Raw genomic sequence first — 27,474 nt, forward strand, 5'->3', positions numbered from 1 at the left:
AAGTCCTCATTGATGCGGGTTTACAATAAATATTGTCAATATTCTTATTACTTGAGTTTAAAAGAGCATGCCATCTGAAAAAGGTAAACCTCCACTTTAACTTTTTTTGCGTGTTTTGAGATGATCCTCAAAAAGTATTTATATATATTTTTTAAAAAGCACAATTATTCTTTCAACTTCACAAGATCATAAAACTCCAATCTACCTGAGCTAAACTAATACATCTGAATCTCATTAATATGCTTACCCAGAACGTTCAAACATCAAAGACAGAAACATCTGTATTCTAAATCAGACTTCATTTTATTTAAGAAATAAAAATTATGCAGTCCTTTTCATTTTTGATGTCTACCAAATTTCCTGGATCCCAGTGCTTTATGACTCAGGACCACAGCACTGTCAAGTCTGGAGACGGTAGATAAAGCTGATGGAGGCCTTCCTGTGTTAATTACAATGAGAGATAATACGATGATGTCTTGTTTATACTGTATCCCATTTAGAACTGTTTTCTAGGATGCACATTTTCGGCATGTTTCTAGAGTTACATCGCATTTAGGATATATCATAAATAGATAGATTTAAATAAAAAATATGTAAATCTTAAAGTGCCATTTAGGAATGTGATATTTACTTGCTTTTGATAGTGCATAGAACAGTGCTCAGAAAACAAAAATGTGGGTTTTGGCCCTAATAATTACGGAATACCATGATTCTTCTGAAGGTGAGAAATGTAGCAGTTGTTTGCAAAGTTTGATTTCTCTGCAGAGATATATTTGTGTTTGCACACGTGGAATATTGCACCGAGCACTTATCCACGTTTTCTTTGTGAATATCACTGCACTCATTTGTCAGTAACTTTAGAGCATTTATTTATTAACAAATCAATTGATAATAATAACAAAGAGGAGGCTTTATGGCTACTAAGTTGAAATCAGGGCTTATAGTAAAATGATTGTGATTCTTTTTTCTGGCTCAGTGTCCATTTAATTTCTGTGTGTGTGTGTGTGTGTGTGTGTGTGGTGCACTCATTAACAATCATTGTGATTCATCCAAGTAGTTGGTTGTGTATGTGAACTTATTATTTTTTTAATAACTTACCTTCTATTTTCTGTTTAATCTTCAATTAAACTGATCCAGAAACTAAAAAGAAGTAATGGGATTAAAAAACTTTAATGTAAGCAAAATCCTTATGTTTGTTCATGGTAAATATTTAATATAGAGGGTAGAGATAATTGTTTCAGCTAGTTTATATCTTAATTTTTTGATAGAAAAATGTTTTAGAAATACTCTGTAATATTATAAGTTAATGAACTAGACCATATCTTTTTCCCCAGAAAACCCAAGGTTATTCCTGCTGAGTACTGACTTCCTATTTCCAAGTTTTGTTTTAAGAACTGGACTTAGGGACGCCTGGGTGGCTCAGTCAGTTGAGCGTCTGACTTCAGCTCAGGTCATGATCTCCCAGTTTGTGGGTTCGAGCCCCGCATCAGGCTCTGTGCTGACAGCTCAGAGCCTGGAGCCTGCTTTGGATTCTGTGTTTCCCTCTCTCTCTGTTCCTCCCCTGCTCATGCTCTGTCTCTCTCTCTCTCTCCTTCTAAAATAAATAAAAACATTTAAAAAAAAAAAAGAACTGGACTTAAATTATGTCATTTCTACATTGGTAAGCATGTGACATGTATATCATCAAATATTGCCAGAGTTGGACATATAACAACAGCAAGATCTCAAGTGCTTTATCGTGTTCTTGAGGAAAACAGAGAGATATCGATTTAGCTAATGAAATTTCCTTATTGATATATCAATATCAAAAGCCTATTTATCTATCTACCTACCTATCACCTATCGCTTTTCCCATTTAAATATTCAATATAACCCCTGTTCTTGAGATACCCAGTTCTTATAACAGACTTGTAGTTTTGTACTTGCTGTCTATATAATTTCAATAAAAAGTTGGAAATTTTAAATAGAATCTTTACTATAGTAAAGGTTTTTACTATAAATAACATTAGTGTTTACTATAAATTTAGTATTTACTATATTAGTATTTACTATAAATTAGTATTTACTATAAATAACATTATTCAACTTGTTTTATAGGATGCCAAATTCTCCTTAATAGCTAAATGTAGTTTATGTAACATACAGTGACTATGTGGAAATATTTCAGAAACTGCTTTTTAATAAATCCAGGACCTTTGGAATTTTGACATTGCTTTCATATTTTGTTCAGAGTTCACATTTCTCCTGCTAACTAATTTATCTTATAACCATACCGTATACTTAGCACATGGTAAACACTTGCTAAATGTTTATTTAGGAATATTGAGAACAAAGGAATAAATCCTGTATAAAAATAACAAGTACATAATTGGTCTTCCATGTTTTAGTGTGTATATGACAAACATGTTTATAAAGTTGTATATCTTCTTCACATTTGCTTGTGTCAAGCTAACAACAGCAACATACGCATAAAAACCTAGAAAAGCCCAAAGACTTTGCATAAGAAAATCTTTCAATCCATATGTCAACATGAGCAGATATCTATTAAAAACAGTGTACAAATATCATCTGATTGTGAGACACAGAACAAGGCAGATGTAGCTATCAAATATAATGATGTAAATGCCAAAAGTACTGGGTTTAATATGCTTTCCTATCAAATATATTCAATTTCCCCATCAAATACAAATACTCTTACTTTAAAGAAGACAATTCATTTGCATGTTCAAACTTTGCCTAATTATAAAAATAAGACTAAACTCTTCATAGTGTCAAATTCTGAGAAACATCCTTTCCCTGCATTTTATGTTCTTTCAAATAACATTAGCCATTGGCCTGTGCTGGAGAACTATTCTGCAACGTTTTACTGCATGAAATCCACTATGAACTTGTAACATATAAACTCCCAAAGTTAATAATTAGAATCACTCTTTGGTCTTGTTCTATTTTCTCTCATTGAATGACCGGATGTGAATATTTTGGCCTAGTTGTTCTCCTTTTATATTTCCTCATCGGTTAGAGCAATGTGGACGATTTGGTGTTGTTTACAGTGATCTGCCTTTTCTTCTTAAATCTGATCGTTCTTGTCACATCCATACCACCCAGTCTTTCTGTTTTCTATAATCAATTACTCTTTCTTGGTTTTAAGGGAATTTCGCCTCCAGAAAAGAAAGTAACATTTACGAAGTATAAAAGACAAACAAAATTCTTGCAATAAATGCTAACATAACCATATTGCAATATATCACGTCTCAGATTTTGTTACTGAGCAATCCTAACCCTGAGGAAAACATAGAGAAGGCACCCTTCAATTTTGGTCTCATTTAATTGACTTACAAGCATATGGGCTATAGATTTTTTTAATTAAATTACATGTTTACTAAAACTTGATTCAGACATTTAGGGAATGCCAAGGACATCCCCGTGCAAACACAGGCCCACTGGAATGGCATTTGAAAACCTCTCCTCAGGGGGAGCAGTGCAGTGCTGTTACAGGGAGATGAGTTTTCAGGGCTTGATCTGGTCTTAATTTACAATAATTTGAATAATAGCCATTTACTGAGCACAATTGGGTACTCTCTGAATTCAGTTATGATTTTTAAGGTAGATATAGTTCTTCCCATCTTACAGATGAGGAAACGGAATTAGACATGTTAAGTTATTGCCTGAAATCACAATTACTAAGTGGTAGAATCAGGATTTGCACCAAATTTTACAGACTCTACTGACTCATGTGTCCAGGTTCTTTCTCTTTCCCTGCCCCTCTCTGCCCATCACACTTGTGAGGGCTTTCTCATGCTTATAAAATAAAACAACACTTTATTGTATAATTTCCAAATATGTCAGTTGTAAAGATTTAGAATTATATATTTATATATGCAATCAATGCTATTTTCACAACGTGAGGTTTTATTACATATTGCTTTACAATATACTTTTTCACTTAGCCATGTGGGTAAAGTTTTAAATGGTTTTGTAGTATTTCATTTTGCAGTGTATCATAATTTATTTAATAATCACCATGTTCATAAACTGGTTTTCAAATTTTTCATACTTGCTTCCAAGTAATATTAGCAACAAAAAGGAAACTAACATCCTTTTTTTCCATCTTCAAATGTTTGCTGTGGAAATCTTTTTAAAAAATACCATCTCTGTTGGAAAGAATTTGTAAATGCCTGTTATATATTAGATGCAGTTAAGATTCGTATACAAATTACTTATAGAAAGAAAACCTTTAAATGTAAATTAATAGAAATTGATGAAAATAATTTCTTAATATAAAAGAGCAAAGCTGTATATTTTATACTGATATATTCAAGTATATAAAATAATTTAAGCTCATATCATATTTTAAGCGTTTTTTGACTATCCCCAATATTTTCATTAAGAACATGACTGAGGTGGGGCGTCTGGGTGGCGCAGTGGTTAAGCTTCCGACTTCAGCTCAGGTCACGATCTCGTGGTCTGTGGGTTCGAGCCCCACGTCGGGCTCTGGGCTGATGGCTCAGAGCCTGGAGCCTGCTTCCGATTCTGTGTCTCCCTCTCTCTCTGCCCCTCCCCCATTCATGCTTTGTCTCTCTCTGTCTCAAAAATAAATAAACGTTAAAAAAAATTTAAAAAAAAAGAACATGACTGAGGTATATACAACCTAAAACAAATTACTAGCCGCATTGTAGGTTTTAATAAATGGGAATAGTTTCATTAAGAACATGGAGTCAATTAAGAAGATGCTTTTAACAGTTATATTACTTAAAGATGATTTTGTTTCGAGACTTTTCTCTGATGACTGAGTTTTTAAATAGAGTGTTAATGAGGGGAATTTTAGTTGCAAAAATATATAGCTATGAACAAAGAATTTTACTCTTCATTTGGTTTTTGCTTGCTTTTTAAAAAAAGTTTTTTAATGTTTGTTTATTCTTGAGAGAGAGAGACAGAGCACAAGCAGGGGAGGGGCAGAGAGAGGGAGACACAGAATCTGAAGCAGGCTCCAGGCTCTGAGATGTCAGCACAGAGCCCGATGCGGGGCTGGAAGCCACAAACTGTGAGTTCGTGACCTGAGCCGAAGTCGGACACTCAACCGACTGAGCCACCCAGGCGCCCGCTCACATTTTTATTATGACTTTCTCTGGCTATCTATGAAATACTAGTACCCAATAATTTGTTTAAATTAAATAAACATTAGGAGATTTGTTTTACAAGAAATCATTAATCCAGTAAAAGAGTTTGCTAGCAAAAAGGTTGTAACTTATATTGATATTTCAGTTCTCTCTTGCTGCCTAGCAGAGCTCCCCAAACTTAGTGCTTAAAACACCAACTACTATTTATTTGCTTATCATCTTGCGATTTGGCAGAGACTGTCTGAGCCTCTCTTCTAAGCTTTGTTGTGTCAGCTCAACTAGGGATACAGGATCTGTCTACAGGTCTTCATTCAAATATCTGGTGTCTCAGAGAAGCTAACTATAATGGCCAAGGATTGGCTGAACCTCCTTCTCTCTCCCTTGGTAGAGTCTCATTCTCCAGAGTATTTTTCTCTGCACATCTCTCGCCAGCAAGGTGGTTGGACTCATTTACATGACAGCTGTTATCCAGGCCTCTGGTATAAGCTGGCAGACCTCTCTTAGGTCTAAGCCTGGAACTGGCAAAACATGACTCTGGTGTATTCTATTGGTCAAAACAAATCATAAGGGCCAGCAAGATCCAAGGGAAGGGGAAACAGAGTTCACTTTTTCAGGGGAAGAGCAGCATATGTGTACCAGGATGGCACAGGTTTGGGGCAGCCATCTTTGCACAACATTTATCACACTTTGTTAAGAAATAGGTTCATACGCTTCAATCATTTGTTAGTTGAGTAGTCTCGGGTAGATTACAAGTCTGTCCTTCAGAATTTCCAGTTGCAAAAGAGTCTAAGGTTAATCTTTCTTTTGCAATGTTATTGCAGGAATTAGATGATGTATATACAACATTAAACACATTAGCAGTCACGTTGTTCATTTCAGTAAATGGAAGTTATTATAAAAACAAAATGTGCAATCCCCATTAATCTCCACACTATTTTAATGTGATGCAGATTTATAGAATTCACTGATTTCGGAGAATAGTCTGGACAAGTTAGATTTAAGTGTATCAAAAGTTTTCATTTTCAGCCCTCAAAAAGTCTGTTTACATAATGGATTCCCTCTACATTTCATGTAATATCAAGAATAGTAGGGTTGAAAATTGCCACATGGAATTGGCAGAGACATAGCTGCTTAAAATACTTGCCTACATATTGCTTGGCTAGCATAATTGCTAAGTATTAAATTCAACCACTAAACTTTTTTAGATGGGTAACTATAAATAGAAGAATTATGAAGACTTTTTTAAGACCTCCAGACACTATTGTAAAATAGCACATCAGAGATTACACTAGCACTTTCCCATAAAACAGCTACTTCTTAATAAATTAATGTATACAAAGGATATGAAATTTTTCTTCTTACTAGATATACATTACATCAGATAGGTATACATTACATCAGAAGACTGAGGTCTAATAAAGTCAGTATATCTATTAAAATCTGTATATCTAATAAAATCAGATAATCTATTAAAATATAAATGCACATTTCAATCTCAGAACTTTTATTGTTTTTTTCCCCTCCACGAGAAGTCAAACCTTTGCTTTCCTTTGTTTTCCTTTGCTTCAAAGGAAACCAGATTAAAAGCAAAAGCTGCTTAAAAAACAATCTCTATTCCTGTCTGTTAAAAGCCACCTTTATTGAGAATTGTATGCTACACGCCTGGAGTGGGAGGAGAGGGAAAAGAAATAGAGCAAGGTGGGAGAGAGGAAAATTTCAGCCCAAGCTGGGAAGCAGGCAATGTCTGCATTTTCACACTTGCACTGAATCCAAGGAGAAGCCTGAGAGGAGAAATGCCCCGGCCTCTGAGTAGGTCTGCCTTCTCGGAATATCTGTGGCAGCCTAAAATGAGCTCCACTATGCTACAGGGACAAGAAATAACACAGAGTTCCCTTTACATGAAAATTCACCATGAAGGAATAGGGACAGTTTGGGTGGTCTGAGTAAAATTCCAAGGCTTAGATGGTATTGGGGAAACACTGATTTTAGCTCAGTGCAGCTGACGTTCGAAGCCCCCTCTGTGCAGACGCATGGATGGGAACTATGGCTGTATGTGTAAGGAGGACCGAAGGATGGGATCTCCGATGTGGAGCATGCTTTCAGATTGGGTGGGGGAAAGGCACAATAGGGGAACTGCTGGAGCAAGAGGCAACACCACACAGGACTGTGCCCACCAGTTCTCAGAAGCAATACAAAGTATCTGATAAGATTCTCCTTCTGTGGTGCTTCAGAACAGGTGCTAAGCCTTTGCACAAATAAGCCCACTAATTCTTTGATATTTTACTGGAAGTTTGTGAAGGCTGTTGGAACAAAATAACTGGAATTGATGCTGATAGGTTCTCAGGCATTATGTCGAATATGAGGTGCCATGATATCATAAAATGAAAATATAATAATAAAAGTATAACCTAAAAATAGTGTTATCACAAGAAGTATGAACAGGAACTATTCAACAAGTCCTATAGATACGTACTAATTTTTATTTGCATTGGAAAGATGAAGACACAAATAACAAAGAGGTTAGGGCACTAGCTCAAGGGATTACACAATGTGGCAAAGCTAAAATTTGAATCCAAATTTTAAAAACATCATGATCTATCCACTTAGCTACCTTATAAAATTTATTAAAAGTCGCATCTCATGATGGTTAGACTTAGAGAAATGCTTATTGATATCATGGGAAGAAAAAATGAACAAAGAATTATATACCTCATTTTTCAAGATAGGTGAATATGTATTCACGTGTACGTGTATGTGCAGTAAGAAACCAAGCTTTTTTTCTATGACATTTACCTCTTTATCCTTAGGTGGTGGTACATAGGAGGCACTTACTAAGTATCTGAGTTGCTAAATTAGTGCGTATGCAATTATGTGTTACCTGAAAATAAGCACTGTCCAGGCAGACTGGTAGGAAAAATGCAAACATGTTTTTATCAGTGTTTATATCTGAGTTATGGGATTGTGGGTATTAGCTTTTTTTCCCCAATTTTTAAGGATGTTTTTGTCAATGGATGTATCTTTATCATCAGAATAAATATTTTAAAATATAAATAAAATTATAAATCTAACTTACAACAAATTATCTTATAAGGCAAACGCAAGAAAAGGTAGGTGTGTAAATAAGTAGATATGTTAAGAAAATGTCTGCAATGCCACTGAACAGATTCTCATGTTTAATGTTACAAGAAATCACAGTGGCTAGAAAATTCAACATACCTACTATGAAGGCCTTATTGAGCCATATTCTTAAGTAAATAGTATTAAACAAGTAACTTAGCCTAAGAAAGATTGTTCACCTGTAAAATGGGAACATTCATGTTGACCATGATGAAATTGGGGGAGGATCAGAGCTGCTTGTAAAAGACTGGTTACATTGTGTAGTATGGAGCTGATATTACTGTTGCCTATTGCTAGCAGTCATGACAAAAGTTACTCTTTATACATGTGATATACATGTGTATATTTACAATAATAATAGATTTGAAGACCTCCATGAGATGTCCCCAGTCTTGAGCTAAAGAGTTACTTTTTTATTCCCTGAAGTATTTAAGTATATGCTGTTTCGGAATGTATGCTAACTACTGATTCAACATCTCTAACCAATGGAGGAATCTGAAAAAATGCAGTGTGGAGAGTATATGAAGAGCACATATTACTCTTCACTGTAAAATACCACTTAAAAATAAATATAGCACAAGTCAAAATCCAGAAGTAAGCATTTAAGAGAAGGCACGGTCGGTTTTCATCGTCGCACATGGGAGTCAACGTCTCTATTTCAATAATTAAAGAGTCAAGTAGCTACATATGCTTATTTGAATGTTTAGTGCATTTATCTGTGTTATGATTTAAATATGCTCATGTGGTGAAATGCTTTATTTTACAAGCACTTATTTAATTGAATCTGACATTTCACATTCCTATGTATAAAGTGCATTGCCTTGGACTATGTGATTAATAAAATGCATCTAGTGTTTGCTCTATTTCCTACTTTTTTTAAGGCAGAAAAGGAAATTAAATACCTCAAAACCTTTCACCTTTGTGATTTTGTAACTTATGCTTTAGAAGAGAGTAACTTTTTTTTAAGTTTAAACTTAGTTACTGAACGATACATATCAGCTGCAGCTCACATATCTGTTAAGGAATAGAGGAATGTGCTATAGACTAACCAAATGCATATGGAATGCACCCATTCTGGTAGTTCTAAGTTGCAAGTTGCAGTGCTCTGACTTTGAACTTCTAAGATTTCAGGTACAATTGTACCCTAATTGCAGGACCGTGCTGCTCTTTCGTTTCAAGCTTCAGGAATAATCAGAGATAATTATACCATAAAAAAGGAGACATTCTCTGTTAACAATATTATTAAAATTTTGAACATACAATATGTTTCCTATCCAGATCTATACCTTCAAGTCCTTGAATATTTAAATTAATGGAATAATAAAGCAGTTATTTGCTCCTTATATGTGTTTTGACTTATATGAGGGCTGTTCTCAAGGAAAGAGTGGCATCTTGCATCAGAAATAAGAAGGATCAGATAAGCTCATTCAGCAGGTAATTCAGAGTGGAGGCGTTTCAACTAATTAGGAAACAAATAAATAAACCACAACAGCAGCAACAATGCACAGCAACTAAACATAGTCAAGCATATTTAAGTGCATGGAAACAAAACTGTAGTCTATTTTGGATACATGGACCAATGAAAAGTATATTCTCCAGACTGTGTGCACTATTACAAACATCAAAAGACATCCTGGATTTCTGAAAATTAATTCCTGCTGAGAATAGTTTTATTAATTGTGGTTTATACTATGGGTGATGAAAAATTGATTTCACATGTACCACAGCCACTTCATAAGATTTCAGAATGGACCAGGCTTAGTTAACCAACATTGCAAGGTGATGAATTCCATCTTTCTAGGTTTTCTTGTCTGGAATTTCCTTCATTATCCTACTCGTCATCCTTCTATAACCCAGGGTCCTATTAAAGTTCCACTAATTTTGAGGCGTTTCCCTCAATTATACTAATATTTGACCACCTATTCTGGAATTTTATAACACTTTAATACATACAAACTGCCTGGAACATAGTAAGGGCTCTATAAATATGTTTTTTAAGTGAAAATAAATAATTATGCTTTTGGAATACAGAAAGAAAGTTATGCTTTGCAGACAGCAAGTGCAATCTTGCTCGGTAACTATTGATGGTGGTCATGTGCCTCTTAAAAGGACCCAAAGTCACTGTTGTGGTTTTTCTGCCAAAAATACATGACCTGAATCTAATAATGAGAAAATATCAGACAGACCCAAATTGAAGGACATGCTAGAGAATACATGGCCTTTACTCTTCAAAAATGTCAAGGTCATAAAAGATAAAAAAAATACAAGTTAATAGAACAACTGAGAAATTGTCCTAAATTAAAGAATATTAGAGAGACATGACAGCTAAATGTATCAAGTTACTCTGGATTGGGGCACAGACAAGAATTTTTTTCTTTTCTTAGTGAGAGAAATAGTTATATTTGAATAAAGTATGTTGTTTAGACAATAACATGTCAATGTTATTTTATTTTATTAAAATATTTTTTAACGTTTATTTATTTTTGGGACAGAGAGAGAGCATGATCGGGGGAGGGTCAGAAAGACAGAGGGAGACACAGAATCTGAAACAGGCTCCAGGCTCTGAGCTATCAGCACAGAGTCCGATGCGGGGCTTGAACCCACAAACTGTGAGATCATGACCTGAGCTGAAGTTAGCCGCTTAACCGACTGAGCCACCCAGGCGCCCCAGTTTTTTTTATTTTAATAATTATGATGTGGTTCTGTAAGAGAATCTCACAGTTTTTATAAATGCACGTTGAAGTACTCAAGGGCAAATTTCAGTATATATAACTTACTCTCAAATAGTTTGGGAAAAGTAGTGTCAGGGTGGAGAGTGGAGAGAGACAGAGGAAGAGACAGTGACAGAGATAAAAGTATCGATAAAATACTAGCTTTGGATCTAGATAAAGGGCATCTGGGACTAATTTAAACTAGTTTTTCAATTTCATTAAGTCTGAAATTAAATAAATATATAAATTTAAGTAAACATTGATAAAAGTAAGTTTCATATTCCACTTTTCCCCTGCCTGCATGTGACTCAGAAATAAATTGCTCTTCATATGTCATCCTGACCACTGTAATGTCTCTGCCTTCACTCCCACAGCCAAATTTACACACAAAAGGAAAAATGGGAACTGATAGATTTCACCCAAGGCAGAAATTAAATGGGTCAAAGACAACTCCAGGCCCTTGGAAGAAAAATAATTAATGAAGGGTGTTTGGGAATGTCCATGGGTTCATGTCAAATTGGTCAGTGCATTTTCATTCTTCTATCACTCAGTGACGCTCACTGAGAGACACCATGGATTGGGCTGCATGTGTGCGTCTGTGTTTGTATATATGACACGATTCCATTTATGCCCAGATTGCTCAATTGAAGGTTGTTGCACGAGACACAACATTTAATGCTGAATGATGGCTATCATTTTGAGGCACAGGCGGGATATATTTTTTCTGGAAAACATAAGTATTAAAAATTACAAACCACAAGCACACTGTAAACTAAAGAACAATCTTTTACTTTGAAAGCAGCTCAGTAGACATTGCCCAGTATGCTTTTCAAGACTAAAGTAACATAGACAAAATGCTTACGTGTCAGAAGTTGAGAGAATTTGGCAGCATTTTCGAAATCATATTGAAGCACTAAGAAGAGAAAAATGATAAAACAGAAGTTTACTTAGGTACATATTTTTACTAATGTATATTTTGCTTGGAGTAAGGTTTATTTTTGCTGGGCTCAGCAGGTCTCATCCAATATTGACTGCTCATTCAATGGCTATTACACTTTTAAAGTTGTTTACAAAGAAGTATAGATTTCTATGCTTCCTAAAACATGTAAGCAAACCTCCTTTCGTAGAGCCCTTTAGAGCTTAAGAGTTAACATTCTACAGAAATTTTATTTTAGGAATATTTAACCTTTGTGCTATTTGGAATTTCTTTTAAATTTATGTTTTTGAATACTTTTGCCTTTGTACATTTGTTTGTTTGTTTACTTATTTATTTTAAGCTAGTATGGCTAACATACCATGTTATATTAGTTTCAGGTGTGTAAAACAGGGGTCAACAATTCTTACAGTTTACTTAGTACTCATTGTGATATGTGTACTCTTAAAACTCTTTCACCTGTTTCACCCATCCTTCCACCCACCTTCCCTCTGGTAACCACCAGTTTATTCTCTAGAGTTAAGGGTTTGTTTGGGGGGTTTTCTCTTTTTTTTCTTTGTTTTGTTTCATAAAGTCCACGTATGAGTGAAATCACATGGTATTTGTCTTTCTATCACTGATTTATTTCACTTAGCATTATACCCTCTAGATCTATCCACAATGACATGATTTCATTCTTTTTATGGCTGAGTAATATTCCATTGTATATCTATGCCACATCACCACTATCCTTTCATCTATCGATGGACGCTTGGGTTGTTTTCATAATTTCGCTATTGTAAGTAATGCTGTAATAAACATAGGGGTGCTTATGTCTTTTTGAATTAGTGTTTTTGTACTCTTTGGAAACCCAGTAGATGACTTGCTGGATCATATGGTAATTACATTTTTAACTTTTTGAGGAGCCTTCATACTGTTTTCCTCATTGGTTGCACTAATTTGTATTCCCATCAACAGTGCACAAGGGTTTTTTTCTCCACATCCTTACCGACACCTCTTGTTTCTTGTGTTTTTGATTTTAACCATTCTGACAGGTGTAAGGTAATAGCTGATTGTGGTTTTGATTTGTATTTCCCTTATGATGACTGAGGTTGAGCATCTTCATTGTCTGTTGGCCATCTGGATGTCTTCATTGGAGAAACGTCTGTTTACGTCCTCTGTCCATTTATTTTTAAAAACTGGATTACTTGTTTTAGTGTGTGTTTGTGTGTTGATTTGTATGTTATTTTTTTTATTTTTCATGTTTTTATTTATTTACTTATTTCTATTTTTTATTTATTTTATTTATTATTTTATTTTATTTATTTATTTTATTTATTATTATTTTTATTTATTATTTCTATTTTTTATTTATTTTATTTATTATTTTTTAGAGAGAGAGAGAGAGCACAAGTGGGAAAGTGGGGCTGAGAGACAGAGAGAGACAATCTTTTTTTTTAACACTTATTTATTTTTGAGAGAGAGAGATCGCAGTCTATGAAGGGGCAGAGAGAGAGAGAGGGAGACACAGAATCTGAAGCAGGCTCCAGGCTCCAAGCTGTCAGCACAGAACCTGACATGGAGCTTGAACTCACAGACTGTGAGATCATGACCTGAGCCGAAGTTGGATGCTTAACCGACTGAGACATCCAGGCGCCCTGAGAGAGAATCTTAAGTAGACTCCACACTCAGCTCACAGCCCACCCAACGTGGGGCTCATCCCATGACCTTGGAATCATGACTTGAGCCAAAATCAAGACTCAGATGCTCAACTGACTGATCCACCCAGGCACCCCTATTTTTTATAGTTTTAAGTTTTTATTTAAATTCCAATTAGTGGGGTTCCTGGGTAGCTCAATCAGTTTAGCATTTGACTTTGGCTCAGGTCATCATCTCACGGTTCATGAGTTCCAGCCCTGCTTTGGGCTCCATGCTGACAGTGCAGAGCCTGCTTGGGATTCTCTCTCTCTCCGTTTCTATCTCTCTCTTTCTCTCTAAAATAAATAAATACACACACAAAAAAATAAATTCCAATTAGTTAACATGTAGTATAATATTAGTTTCAGGAGTAGAATTTAGTGATTTATTACTTACATATAACACCCAGTGCTCATCCCAACAAGTGTCCTCCTTAATACCTATCACCCATTTAACCCATTCCCCTGTGCACTTCCCTTCCAGCAACCCCCTCAGTTTGTTCTCTATAGTTAAGAGTCTGTTTTATAGTTTGCCTCTTTCTATTTTTCCCCTATGTTCATCTATTTAATTTCTTGAATTCCACATATCAGTTGAAATCATATGGTATTTTTCTTTCTCTGACTAAATTATTTTGCTTAGCATAATATACTTTAGCTCCATCCATATTGTTGCAAATGGCAAGATTTCATTCTTTTTGATGGCTGAGTAAAATTCTATTGTGTATATATACCACAACTTCTTAATCCATTAATCAGTCAATGGACACTTGAGTCCTTTCCATAATTTGACTATTGTTGATAGTGTTGCTATAAACATTGGGGTGCATATATCCCTTTGAATAAGTAGTTTTGTCTCCTTTGGATAAATACCTAGTAGTGCAATTGCTGGGTCGTAGGGTAGTTCTATTTTTAACTTTTTGAGGAACCTCTGTACTATCTTCCAGAGTGGCTGCACCAACTTGCATTCCGACCAACAGTGTAAGAGGGTTCCACTTTCTCTGCATCCTTGTCAAACATTTGTTGTTTCCTGTGTTGTTAATTTTAGACATTCTGACAGTTATGAGGTGATATCTCATTGTGGGTTTGATTTGTAGCTCCCTGATGAGAAGTTATGTTGAGCATCTTTTCATGTGTCTATTAGCCATCTGTCTGTCTTCTTTGGAAAAGTGTCTATTGATGTGTTCTGCCCATTGCTTAACTGGGTTATTTGTTTTTTGAGGTGTTAAGTTTGATAAGTTCTTCATAGATTTTGGATACTAATCCTTTAGCAGATATGTCATTTGCAAATATCTTCTCCCATGCTGAAGGTTTCCTTTTAGTGTTGTCGATTCTTTCCTTTGCTGTGCAGAAGTTTTTTATCTTGATGAAGTCCCAATAGTTCATGTTTGTTTTTGTTTCCCTTGCCTCTGGAGATGTGTCTATTAGGAAGTTGCCACAGCCAATGTCAAAGAGGTTGCTGCCTGTGTTTTCCTCTAGTATTTTGAAGGTTTCTTGGTCTCACATTTAGGTCTTTCATCCATTTTGAATTTATGTTTTTATATGGTGTAACAAATTGATCCAGTTTCATTCTTTTGCATGTTGCTATCCAGTTTTCCCAACACCATTTGTTGAAGAGACTGTCTTTTTACCATTGGATATTATTTCCTATTTTGTCAAAGATGAGATGACCATATAGTTGTGGGTACATTTCTGGGTTTTCTATTCTGTTCCATTGATCTATGCGTCTGTTTTTGTGTCAGTACCATACTATCTTGGTGACTACAGCTTTGTAATATAACTTGAAGTCCAGAATTATTGTGACATCTCCAGCTTTGCAATTCTTTTTCAAGATTGCTTTGGCTGTGGGATCTTTTGTGGTTCCATACAAATGTTAGGACTGTTTGCTCTAGTGCTGTGAAAAATGCTGTTGGTATTTTGATAGGGATTGCATTAAATGTGTCAATTGCAGAGCACCTGGGTGGTTTAGTTGGTTAAGGTTCTGACTCTTGATTTCAGCACAGGTCATGATTTCATGGTTCATGAGATTGAGCCCCATATTGGGCTTTGTGTGCTGACAACATGGAGCCTGCTTGAAATTCCCTCTCTCTCTCTCTGTCTCTTTCTTTCTGCTCCTCCCTCACTCATGCAAGTTTCACTTTCTCTCAAAATAAAGAAATAAACTTTTTAAAAATGTGTGGATCGCTTTGGGTAGTATAAACAGTTTACCAATATTTGTTCTTCCAATCCACAAGCATGGGATGTTTTTCCATTTCTTTGTGTTATCTTTAATTTCTTTCATAATCTTATACAGTTTTCAGAGTAAATATCTTTTACCTTTTTGTTTACATTTATGCCTAGGTATAAGTTCTTTATATATTTTAGATACTAACCCTTTATGGGATTTATCATTTGCAAACATCTTTTCCCATTCCATAGACTATTTGTGCATAATTTGTTTGACTGTTTCCTTCTTTGTGCAGAAGCTTTTTATTTTGGTGAAGTACCAATAGTTTATTTTTGCTTTTGTTTCCCTTCCCTCAGAAGATAAGATGTAGAAAAATGTTGCTATGACTGATGTCAGAAAAATTACTGCCTATGCTCTCTTCTAGGATTTTAATGGCTTCAGACCTCACACTTAGGTCTTTAATCTGTTTTGAGTTTATTTTTGTGTATGGTGTAAAAAAGTGGTCCACTTTCATTCTGTTGCATGTAGCTTTCCAGCTTTCCCAACACCACTTGTTGAATGTACATAAATATACTTTAAAAAATAGGTATCATGTAATAGCTGCCACTATCGAGGATAAAGTTCATTTTTATCTCAAGTAGCCTATTTTTATTACAGTCCAGAATTTTATTTCCACATATTTAATTGACACCATTGGGTCCTCCACCTTGTTGTCAGGTTTAACATAATTTTCTAGTCTCCATGTGAATGAAATCTATAATTCTCTCACTAAAATTTTGTTCCATATTTATTTACATGTATAGGTTCCACTATAACTAAATTAAACATGCCTTATTTGTTAAACAAGAAAGACATTTTTGACCACTAAATCATAATAGAAATATCTCTATATTGTCCATATTTCATCTCCTAAAATAAGATGAAATGTTGCCAGAAATCATATTTGTCTTTCTTATAAGTATCATTATCTTTTAAATACTCTAGGGACTTCGAATATTATATTAAACCAAAAAATCAAATCTGTAGGTTAAATCTTTATTTCTAATAGATCTATGAAACATTTCTTAAAATTCATGCAAAACTTAATTCAAATTTAATTTTATTTTTATTTGACAGTCAAACATGTTGGTTAAAAAAATTAAATAGAAAGGAGGATAAAAATCAACCTTAGTTACACCACAATTTCTGCAAATTTGATTGAATAATCATAGGAGACATTATTATTTAAATTTTTCATGTTTTTCTATGGATTACCACCTTCAATAATTTCACTGTATTGTCTTGATTCAGTACTGGTGGCTGTAATTATCCCTAATAATATATGTAGTACATGAAACATTTCCAACACAAAAAGGTAAAATGGAAAATAAAACATGTAACGTAGGATGTTTTGATCAAAATTATGTAACTTCACCTAAATTATATATTTAATTGAGGCAAATGATACCATACTATTTTTTTCTACCTGCTGCAAGGCTGTTGTTTTTTATTTATTTAGTTTATAAAATAAATTTACATCACAAATCTTAGTTTATACATGTGAATGTAACATTGGTTTCTCTTTTTCCTCTCTTTCTTTCTTACCTAAAATGCTGCTGCTATTGATTTTTAGTTTTCCTTCTTGGTAAATAATAATCATGCCAGCTTTTGTTGTCTTGTACTTCTAATCTGATACATATTACCAAAACTTTTTCCTAATAATTAAAATAATTCTGATTTTTATTCTACAGCAGTAAATGTTAAAGTTTTGCTTGCTTCAATGGTGATATTTGCAAGTGGGTATAGATGAGTTCCAGGGACGCTAAATCCACCTAAGCTCATTAATGACCCGTATTATATATTTTTGGCAAAGTCTGCTCTAATATTTTAGCAACAGAACCAGAGAGGCAAGAATTTCCTCTTGATTTTTCACTCATCAGCTTGAGCTAGTTTTCTCTACAGTATTTTAAATCTATATTCAACTTAGAAATATTGTTGGTTTTCAGTATTTTTTCATGTATTCTCCCTCCCATTTTTTCATCGTTTTTCATACAGTTCATCTGTCAATTTTTATAGTTTATGCAACCAACCCCCATATACTTAAAGTTATATGACAGAGTGTCAATTTTTAAAATTTTTTTTTTTAATGTTTATTCTTTGAGAGAGAGAGAGACAGAGCACAAGCTGGGGAGGGGCAGAGAGCGAGGGAGACAGAATCTGAAGCAGGCTCCAGGCTCTGAGCTGTCAGCACACAGCCCGACGCGGGGCTTGAACCCACGAACCGTGAGATCAGGACCTGAGCCGAAATCAGACGCTTAACTGACTGAGCCAGCCAGGTGAGTGTCAAATTTGAAAACAAAATTCTCTATGAAAATTCAAAGTTTATGGTTCATGGTTCACATTGTTACATTTTATATAGCCATTAGTTTAAACATCCTTTTTAAAATTACTATAAAAATAAAATCAAATCACAACATGCAAATTAACATTAGTTATAATAGTTTTTAATGGTATAAGTTATATAACTACATGGCTAATTTTTTTATTGCTAGGTATTATACCTATACTGTGGTATTTAAAATTCAATTTAGGTGCACACATAAACACAGACAGATAACACATCGAAGTATGCAGTAGTCCCCTTATCTGTGGGTTTTGTTTTCCACAGTTTCAGTTACCCTTGGTCAGCCACAATCTGGAAACAGATGATCCTCCTTCTGATGTATCAGAAGGTCAGTAGTAGCTTAACGCTATGTCATAAGGCCTGCATCATTCCCTCACTTCATCTCATCCTGTGGGCATTTTGTCACTTTGCATCAACACAAGAAGAAGAAGGGTAAGTATAGTACAATAAGATATTTTGAGAAAGAGACCATGTTCGCACAACTTTTATTACAGTGCATTGTTAAAACTGTTCTCTTTTGTTACCAGTTACTGTTGTTAATCTCTTACTGTGCCTACTTTATAAATTAAACTTTATCACAGGTATGTATAGGAGAAAACATACTATATATGGGGTTGTTACTATCCACAGTTTGGGGCATCACTGAGGGTCTTGGAACGTATTCTCAATGGATAAGGAGGTCCCAGTGTATATATATTGTAAATGAGATTATCTAAATTTCTAGACTTGATATAAGCAAAATACTGTAATCTCTTTATTAAAATTAAATAGAATCTTATTAAAGGATTGTACTCCTATCACATTTCTGGGGATTTTCCTTAATAATATTTGCTCATAACAATTTAAATTTAGTACAGTTTACCAAAAACAGATTACGTTTTGCTCACATTAAGATAATTAGAAGGAGAGCAAGAGAGTGCTCTTTCCTACGGAAACACCAAATCAACAATAATACATGAAACAATTTCTTTTGGAGAAATTTAGATGCCAGTTAAGAGGCTTTTGTACCCAAGGCTACCACAAAAACAACTACATCCAAAAGGTGACAGGAAAATGCATGGCACCTTCTCACTATAGTCCCTCCCACTGGCACAGCTCACAAAATCAATTGGGAGGAAACTCCCAGCTCCTGGTTTCCCCCTAGGGGACAGAAAGAGGAGATTGGACCATATGTCCAACGTTCTGACTTTTCACTGGGGCCAAGGGGCTGGCTTGTCATGCCTCTCTCAGAGTGCTGATGGGATCCAGCATACTCTAGATGCCTGAGGGCTGCTGAAAACAAGAATCCGAAAATGTGCCCGAGCTCCAGAGATATGTAGTACAGCAGATAGAGATGCATATGGCTTAGTAGCCTCTCCCTTAGGGAGAAGAAGAGTGGAGTAGACGTCCAACATTCCAGATTTTCAGAATTCTGCTAGAGGCACTGGCTTCTGTCTTACTTGTCTCAGAGCCCAAAGGGAATGCTGCATGCTGTAGATGCTTGGCAGCCAGTGCTATAGACTGAATGTATGTGATCCCCCAAATTCTTATGTTCAAACTTAATCCCCAGTGTGATGGTATTTTGAGGTGGGGCTTTGGGTTATGGTTAGGTAATGAGATGGAGACCATATGAATGGCATTACTGCCCTTACAAAGAGGTGCCAATGAGATCTTTTACCCTTTTCTTCTTACAAGGACCCAGCAGGAAGGTGGCCATCAGTGAACCAGGAAGAAGGTCTTCAGCAATTGTTCAATCTGCCTTGATCTTATAGACTTCCCAGTCTCCAGAACTGTGAGAGATAAAGTTTGTTGTTTAAGCCGCCCAGTCTCTGGTACTTCTGTCATAGCAGCCTGAACGAACTAAACAAAGAACAAAATGCTGGGGTGCCTGGGTGGCTCAGTCATTTAAGCGTCCAACTTCTGGCTAGGTCGTGATCTCACTGTTCCAAGTTCAAGCCCCACGTCGAGTTCTGTGCTGACAGCTCAGAGCCTGGAGCCTGTTTCAGATTCTGCGTCTCCCTCTCTCTCTCCATCCCTCCCCTGCTCATGCTATCTCTCTCTCTCCAAAAAAATAAACAGTAAAAAAAAAAAATTAAAAAACCCAAAGAACAAAATGCTAAGAACAAAAATGAGCTGAGTGGCATGGTGTTGCTTCAGAGAATTTATGTACAGAAGACAGTTATCAAGAGAACAAGATTACACGTTCCTGGAAAACAACAAAATGGCATACACCTCCAGTTAGAAATTTACCGAGAGGGGGAATGGCATACACCTCCAATTAAAAATTTACAGAGTGGCTCAGTCGGTTGAGAATCTGACTTAGGCTCACAGTTTGTGAGTTCAAGACCCACATCCGGCTTGCTGCTCTCGCACAGAGCGTGTTTTAGATCTTCTGTCCCCTCCACCCCCCCACCCCCTGTCCCTCCCTGTTTGTGCTCTCTCTCTCAAAACTAAATAAGAAAAAACATTAAAAAAAGAAACTTACAGAGAAGATATAGCCATAGAAATGGCTTGAAGAGCCCTCAGAATCTCTAGCAGGGCTGATTTTTTAGGGTCCTTCCTGTATAAAACCAATTTATAAAGACTGGAAGAGGTGGCTGTTTTTTCAAATGTGTGAATATCATCAAAAGTTACAAAAAATACAAAAACAAGAAAAAAATGACCCTATTAATGGAACAAACTAAATCTCAAACACTGATTCAAAAGAAACTGAGGTATATGCATTACCTGACAAAGAATTTAAAATAATAGTCAAAACGATGCTCAATAAGTTCAGAAAATCAATGCATAAACTAAGAAATAATTTCAAAAAGAGATAGACAATATGAAAAGAACCAAACAGAAATTTTGGGGCCAAAGAATGCAATAACTGAATTAAAAAAACCAAACAAACAAAAAAACAAAAAACACTTGAGGGTTCCTCAGCCCACATTATGAAGCAAAAGAACGAATTGGCAAATTTAAAGACAGTCATTTGAAATTATCCAATTGGAGGAGGAAAAAGAAGAAAGAATGAAAAAGAAGGAATAAAGTCTAAGAGACTTATGGGATACCAACAATATATGCATTATGAGACTCACAGAAGGAGAAGAGAGAGATAAAGGAGAAGAAAGCCTATTTAAAAAACAATAATGGCAAAGACTTTCCAATTATAGTGAAAGAAAAGGATATCCAGATTCAAGAAGTCTCATAACTACACATAAAATGAAACTAAACTTAAAAGAATTCTGCAGTGAGCTACCTATAATCAAATTTTCAAAAATCTAGCACAAAGAGAGAATTTTAAAAGTAACAATAGAAAAGTAACTCATCATACATGAGGGAACCCCCCCCCATAAGATTGTCAATGGAATTCTTAGCAGAAACCTTGCCAGAAGGGAGTTAGATAATATATTCAAACCTCTGAAAGAAAAAAAAAAAATGCCAACCGAGGATACTACATCCAGCAACTGTCCTTCCAAAATTAAGGAGAGATAAAGATTTTCCAGATAAGCAAGGGTTGAAGTTTATCATCACTAAATCTGCATGATAAGAAATGTTAAAGAGAGTCCTCTACACTGATACAAAAACAAGGGGCACCTGGGTGGCTCAGTTGGTTACGCGACCGACTTGGCCCAAGCCATGATCTCGAGGTTCATGTGTCCGAGCCCTGCGTCAGGGTTGCCTGTCAGTGCAGAGCCCACTTCAGATCCTCTGTCTCCTTCTCTTTCTGTCCCTTCCTCACTCATGCTCTGACTCTCCTTCAAAATAAATACACATTATAAATAAGTAAGTAAATAAACAAACATGTTAAACAGCAACAAAAAAGCCTACAAAAATATAAAGCTTGCTGACAAAAGTAAATATATAAACAAATACAGAATACTGTAATACTGTTACAGCAGTATGTAAATCACTTTTAATATAGTATAGAAGTTAAATGACAAGAGTATAAAAATAACTATGACTATAAAAATATGTCTGTGGATACATTAATAATATAAAGTGGGGCAAGGAGAGGTAAAGTGTAGACTTTTTGTACGTGACTAAACCTAAGTTGGTACCATCTTAAAATAGATTGGTATAACTATATGATGTTTTATGTAAGCCCCATTGTAATAACAAAGAAAACACGTATAATATATACACACATAAACAAACAAACAGATAAGAAATCAAAGCATGTTGCTATAAAAAAAATCAATGAAACAGGAAAATAACAAGAGAGGAAAAGCAGGGAAAAATAACCACAAGAAAGATGAAAAACAACTGAAGAAATGTCTATAGTAAATCACTATTATAATTACTCTAAGTCAATAATTACTTTAAAAGTAAATGGATTAAACTCCACAATCAAATCACAAAGTAGTTGAACGGGTTAAAATAATAACAAATAAGATCCAACTACATGCTGTCTATAAGGGACTCACTTTTGTTATAAAGACAAGCGTGGGTTGAAATTGAAAGGATATTCCATGTAAATAGCAATCATAAAAGAGCAGGAATGACCATGCTTCTATCAGACAAATAGGCTTTAACTCAAAAAACTGTCATAAGAAGGACCTTATATAATGACAAAAGGGTCAATTCACCAGCAAGATAAAATAATTATAAGCATATATGCACCCAACACCAGAGGCCTCAAGTCTATGAAGGAAACATTAATAGAACTAATTAAAATATACAACACAGTAATAGTAGGAGCTTTCAATACTCCACTTCCAATAATGGATAGACTATCCACACAGAAGATTACAAAGGAAAGAGAAGATTTGTACAATATTATATGTTCATAACTGACAAATACATAACATTCTACCCAACATCAGCAGGATAAATGTTCTCCAACACATACAGACCATTCTTCAGTGTGGATCACATGTGAGGTCACAAAACAAATGTTAACAAATTTAAGAATATTGAAATTATGCCAAGTATCTTCTCAACCACAATGGAAAGAAACTTGAAACCAATAGTAGAAAAAAACTGTAAAATTCACAAATATGTGAAAATAAGACAATATGCTTTTAAATAATCAATGGGACAAAAAATCAGAAGTGTAATTATAAGTATCTTGGGACAAATGAAAATGAAAACATAGCATAGCAAAACTTACGGGATGCAGCAAACACAGTATTAGAAGGGAAGTTGATAGTGATAACTTATATTAATAAAAAAGAAAGGTCTCAAATAAATAACCCAAATATACGCCACAAGAAACTAAAAAGAACAGGCAAGCCCAGAGTTAGCAGGACAGAAATAATAAAGATTACCGAAGAAATAAACAAAACAGAGAATAGAAAAACAATAGTGAACAATACTAACCATTGATTTTTCACAAAGTTGAACAAAATTGGCAAACTTTTAGCTAGACGAAGATAAAAAAGAGAGAAGAATCAAATAAACAAAACCAGAAATAAAACATATTACGAGTGATGCTACAGAAATAAAAAGACCATGATGAACAATTATACACCAACAAATTGCATAACTAGAAGAAATAGATAACTCCATAGAGACATCCAACTGAGCAAGACCATATCATGAAGAAGGAAATCTGAGCAGACCTATAACTACTGATTCGATTGAATCAATAATTAACATCCCCTACCACCCAAAAAGGCGGGGACCACACAGGTTCATTGATGAACTCAACTGAACATTTAGAGAAGAACACATGCCATTCTTTTTAAAATTTTTCCAAAAACATTTAATTGGAGGGAACCTTTCTAAATATTTTTGTGAAGCCAGCACTACACTGATACCATGGCCAGAAAAAAAGCACTAGAAAAAAGGAAGCTACAGATCAATATCCATAAAGTGGATGCAAAAATTCTTAGCAAAATAATAGCAAACCAAACTCAACAGCATATCGAAAGGATCATATACCCTGTAGGATTTGTGCAGGTGGAATTTATCTTTGGGATGCGAGGATGGTTCAACATCAATCAGTGTGATATACTTCATTAACAGAACAAATGATTAAAACTGCATGATTGGGGCACCTGGGTGGCTCAGTCGGTTAAGCGTCCAACTTCAGCTCAGGTCATGATCTTGCAGTTCATGAGTTCAAGCCCCGCATCGGACTCTGTGCTGATATATCAGAGCCTGGAGCCTGTTCCAGATTCTGTGTCTCCCTTTTCCTCTGGCACTCCCCACTCTCACTCTGTCTCTCTTTCTCTCAAAAATAAATAAACATAAAAAATTAAAAAAAAATAAAAACTTACGTAATCATCTCAATAGATGCAGAGAAAGCATTTGACAGACTCAACAGCCTTTCAAAAAAAAACTCAACAACTAAGAATAAATGAAAATTGCTTCAACATAACAAAGGCCATATATGAAAAGCCAACAGTTAACATCATACTCAATGGTGAGAAACTGAAAATTTTTCCTCTAATATGAGGAACAAAGCAAGGATACTCTCCATCCACTTCTACTCAACATAGTACTGGAAGTCCTAGGCAAATATAAGAAATAAACATATTCAAATCAGAAAAGAAAAAGTAAAATTATTTCTGTTTGCAGATGACATGATCTTTTATACAGAAAATCCTAAAGATGACTCTCTCTCTCTCTCTCTCTGTCTTGCACACACACACACACACACACACACACACACAGAACTATTAGAACTAAGATAAATTCAGTAAAATTTCAGGATACAAACCAAGACACAAAAGCCAGTGGCATTCTTAACACTAACAATGAATAATCTGAAAAGTATATTTAAAAAATACCATTTACAATAGCTTCAAAAAGAATAAAATACTTAAGAATAAACTAAACCAAGGAGGTGAAATATTTGTACACTGAAAACTACAAAACAATTTAAAAATTGGAGAAGACTGAAATAAATGGAAAGATACCCTATATTCATGGATCTGAAGAATCAATAACTTTTTTAATGTCCATATTACCCAAGCCATCTACAGATCTAATGTAATCTCAAATCAAACTCCCATTCCAATAACATTTTTGCAGAATTAGAAAAAGCAGTCCTAAAATTCATATGGAAGCACAAAGGATCCTAAATGGCCAAATAATCTTGAGAAAGAATAACAAAGTAGAGGCATCACATTTCCAAATTTTAAAAACACATTGCAAAGATATAGTAACAAAAATAGTACGGTATTGACATAAAGACAGATATAGAGACTAACAGAACACTATAAAATGCCAAAAATAAACTCACGCACATGCAGTGCATTGATTTTCCACAGGGTGCCAAAAAATACACAATGAGAAGAGAATAGTTTGTTCAACAAATAGTATTGGGAAAACTGGATATCAATGTGCAAAAGAATTAAATTGAACTGATATCTTATGCCGTACATCAAAACTCTTTCAAAAAGGATTAAGGATATAAATTTAAGACTTGAAACTATAAAACTCCTAGAAGAACACTCAGTTAAAACTTCATGATGTTGGTCTTGGCAATTATTTCTTGGACATGTCACCAAAAGCACAGGCAATAAAAGCAAAAATATACAAGTTAAGGTTAAATCAAATTAGAAGTTTATGCACAGTAAGTTAGACAATCAACAGAGTAAAAAGGAAAACTACAGAATGGAAGAAAATATTTGCAAACCATATATCTGATAAGGAGTTAAATCCAAAATCTATAAGGAACTCATACAACTCAGTAGCAAAACAAAAGAAAAAAATAACCTGATTTAAAAATGGGCAAAGAAATTTCTTAAAAGAAGTCAAATGGCCAACAGGTATATGAAAATGTACTCAATATTACTAATCATCAGAGAAATGTAAATCAAAATCATAATGAGATACCACCTCACTTTTGTCCAGATAGCCATTATCAAAAGAAACTAAAAATAACAAGTGTTGATGAGGATGTTAAGAAATTGAAACCATTGTGCACTGCTGATGGGAATGTAAAATGATGCAGTTGCTATGGTAAATAATACGGAGGTTCTAAAACATTAAAATAGAATTCCCATATGATCTCAGAATCCTTCTCCTAGGTATTCATCCCCCGCAAAAAAAAAAAAAAAAAATGAAATTAGGATCTCGAAGAGATATGTGTACTGTAATGTTCATTTTGTCACTGCTTACAATAGCCAACATGTAAAAACAGGCTAAATGTTCATCTGTGGATGAATGGATAAAGAAAATGTATTATAGCATGGTATACACATTCTTTCTTAAAAAAGAAGAAAATCTTGTCACCACAACATAAAAATGGACCTTGAAGACATTATGCTAAGTGAAATAAGACAGTCACAAAAGGACCAATATTGAAGGATTCCACTGATATGAGGCATCTAAAATATTTAAACTCATCAAAGCAGAAAGTAGAATGGTAGTTGCCAGGGTTTGGAGGCTTGTGGAAATAGAAGACTGAAGTTCAATGGGAACAAAGTTTCAGCCATGCAAGATAAAAAATTCTAGAGTTCTGTTGTGTAACTTTGAGCTTATGGTTAACAAGACCATACTGTTAACTTAAAATTTTGTTCAGGAGATAGATCTTATATTATGTATTTTTACCACAATTTTAAATTTTACCATAATTTTATATTATTTATTTTTACCACAATAAAGATAGATCTTATATTATGTATTTTTACCACAATTACCACATTAATTTGTAGTTGGCAGATAACATGTTATTTGTTGGTCATGGTATTGGAAAAAATTAGATCGAAAGATGGGTGATGAGGAAATCTAAGGGAGAGGCTTTTCAATAATCATCTCAAAATGGGCAATAAAAAATAATTAGAAGGAAATAAATTATACAAAATACCATAACTATGCTAAACACAAATCAATCTCTTCATTGTATTTGCAAATCTTTGTTGTTCAAAATTCTTCACGTTTCATTCCAGTATCACTGTTCATCGATCTAAATAGAATACTGTTCAAAATGAATATATATATAAAGAATTGGAACATTGTATCTATCACTGGATTGAACATCATTACTTTAAAAAAGAAAACATTTTAGCTCCTATACTATTCTTTCAAAAAAGGAGATTGGCATGATGCATGTCTAGTGTGGAACCAAATACACAACGTTCAAAAGAAATGTACCAACACTGACTCATTTTAACATAGACCATGTGTAAGTTACTTTTGTGGAATAGAACTTCAGCCTATTGATGTTGACAGTCCTGGTCCTGGTTGGTTTCAGTGTATTTGTTCTCTATTAAAGTAGAATCAAGTTAGCATATGAGAACTGCTGCCCCCAGTCAGGTGACCAGATGGCCAAGGGAATACCTTTTCTCTTACCACTGTAGCTTCTCCTGCATGACTTTTACCTCTTCTCTCCATTCCTCCATCTTCCCAGAAAGATGGTAAGAGAGACTCTGGGCTTGTTGTCACCACCACTGATGAATCCATATGGTGAATCCATAGCTTCTCTTTCTTTTTTTTTTTTTTTCTGGGAACTGATAA

At 34.7% G+C, this 27,474-nt stretch overlaps 1 long non-coding RNA gene across 2 annotated transcripts; it reads right to left on the minus strand.

Annotated features, from left to right (window-relative positions):
• Positions 1–334: 334 nt before the first annotated feature.
• On the minus strand, positions 335–25,939 carry LOC122211284. Of its 2 annotated transcripts, none has more exons than XR_006198589.1 (5): positions 25,855–25,939; positions 19,760–19,871; positions 11,808–11,858; positions 1,099–1,140; positions 335–439 (listed from the first exon to the last, which is right to left on the minus strand). It is a non-coding gene; the product is annotated as an uncharacterized LOC122211284 (long non-coding RNA). The 2 variants fall into 2 exon arrangements; XR_006198590.1 differs by lacking the exon at positions 25,855–25,939 and adding an exon at positions 20,567–20,620.
• Positions 25,940–27,474: the final 1,535 nt, after the last annotated feature.

This window comes from Panthera leo, chromosome F2, assembly GCF_018350215.1.
Source record: "Panthera leo isolate Ple1 chromosome F2, P.leo_Ple1_pat1.1, whole genome shotgun sequence".
NCBI classification, from domain to species: Eukaryota; Metazoa; Chordata; class Mammalia; order Carnivora; family Felidae; genus Panthera; species Panthera leo.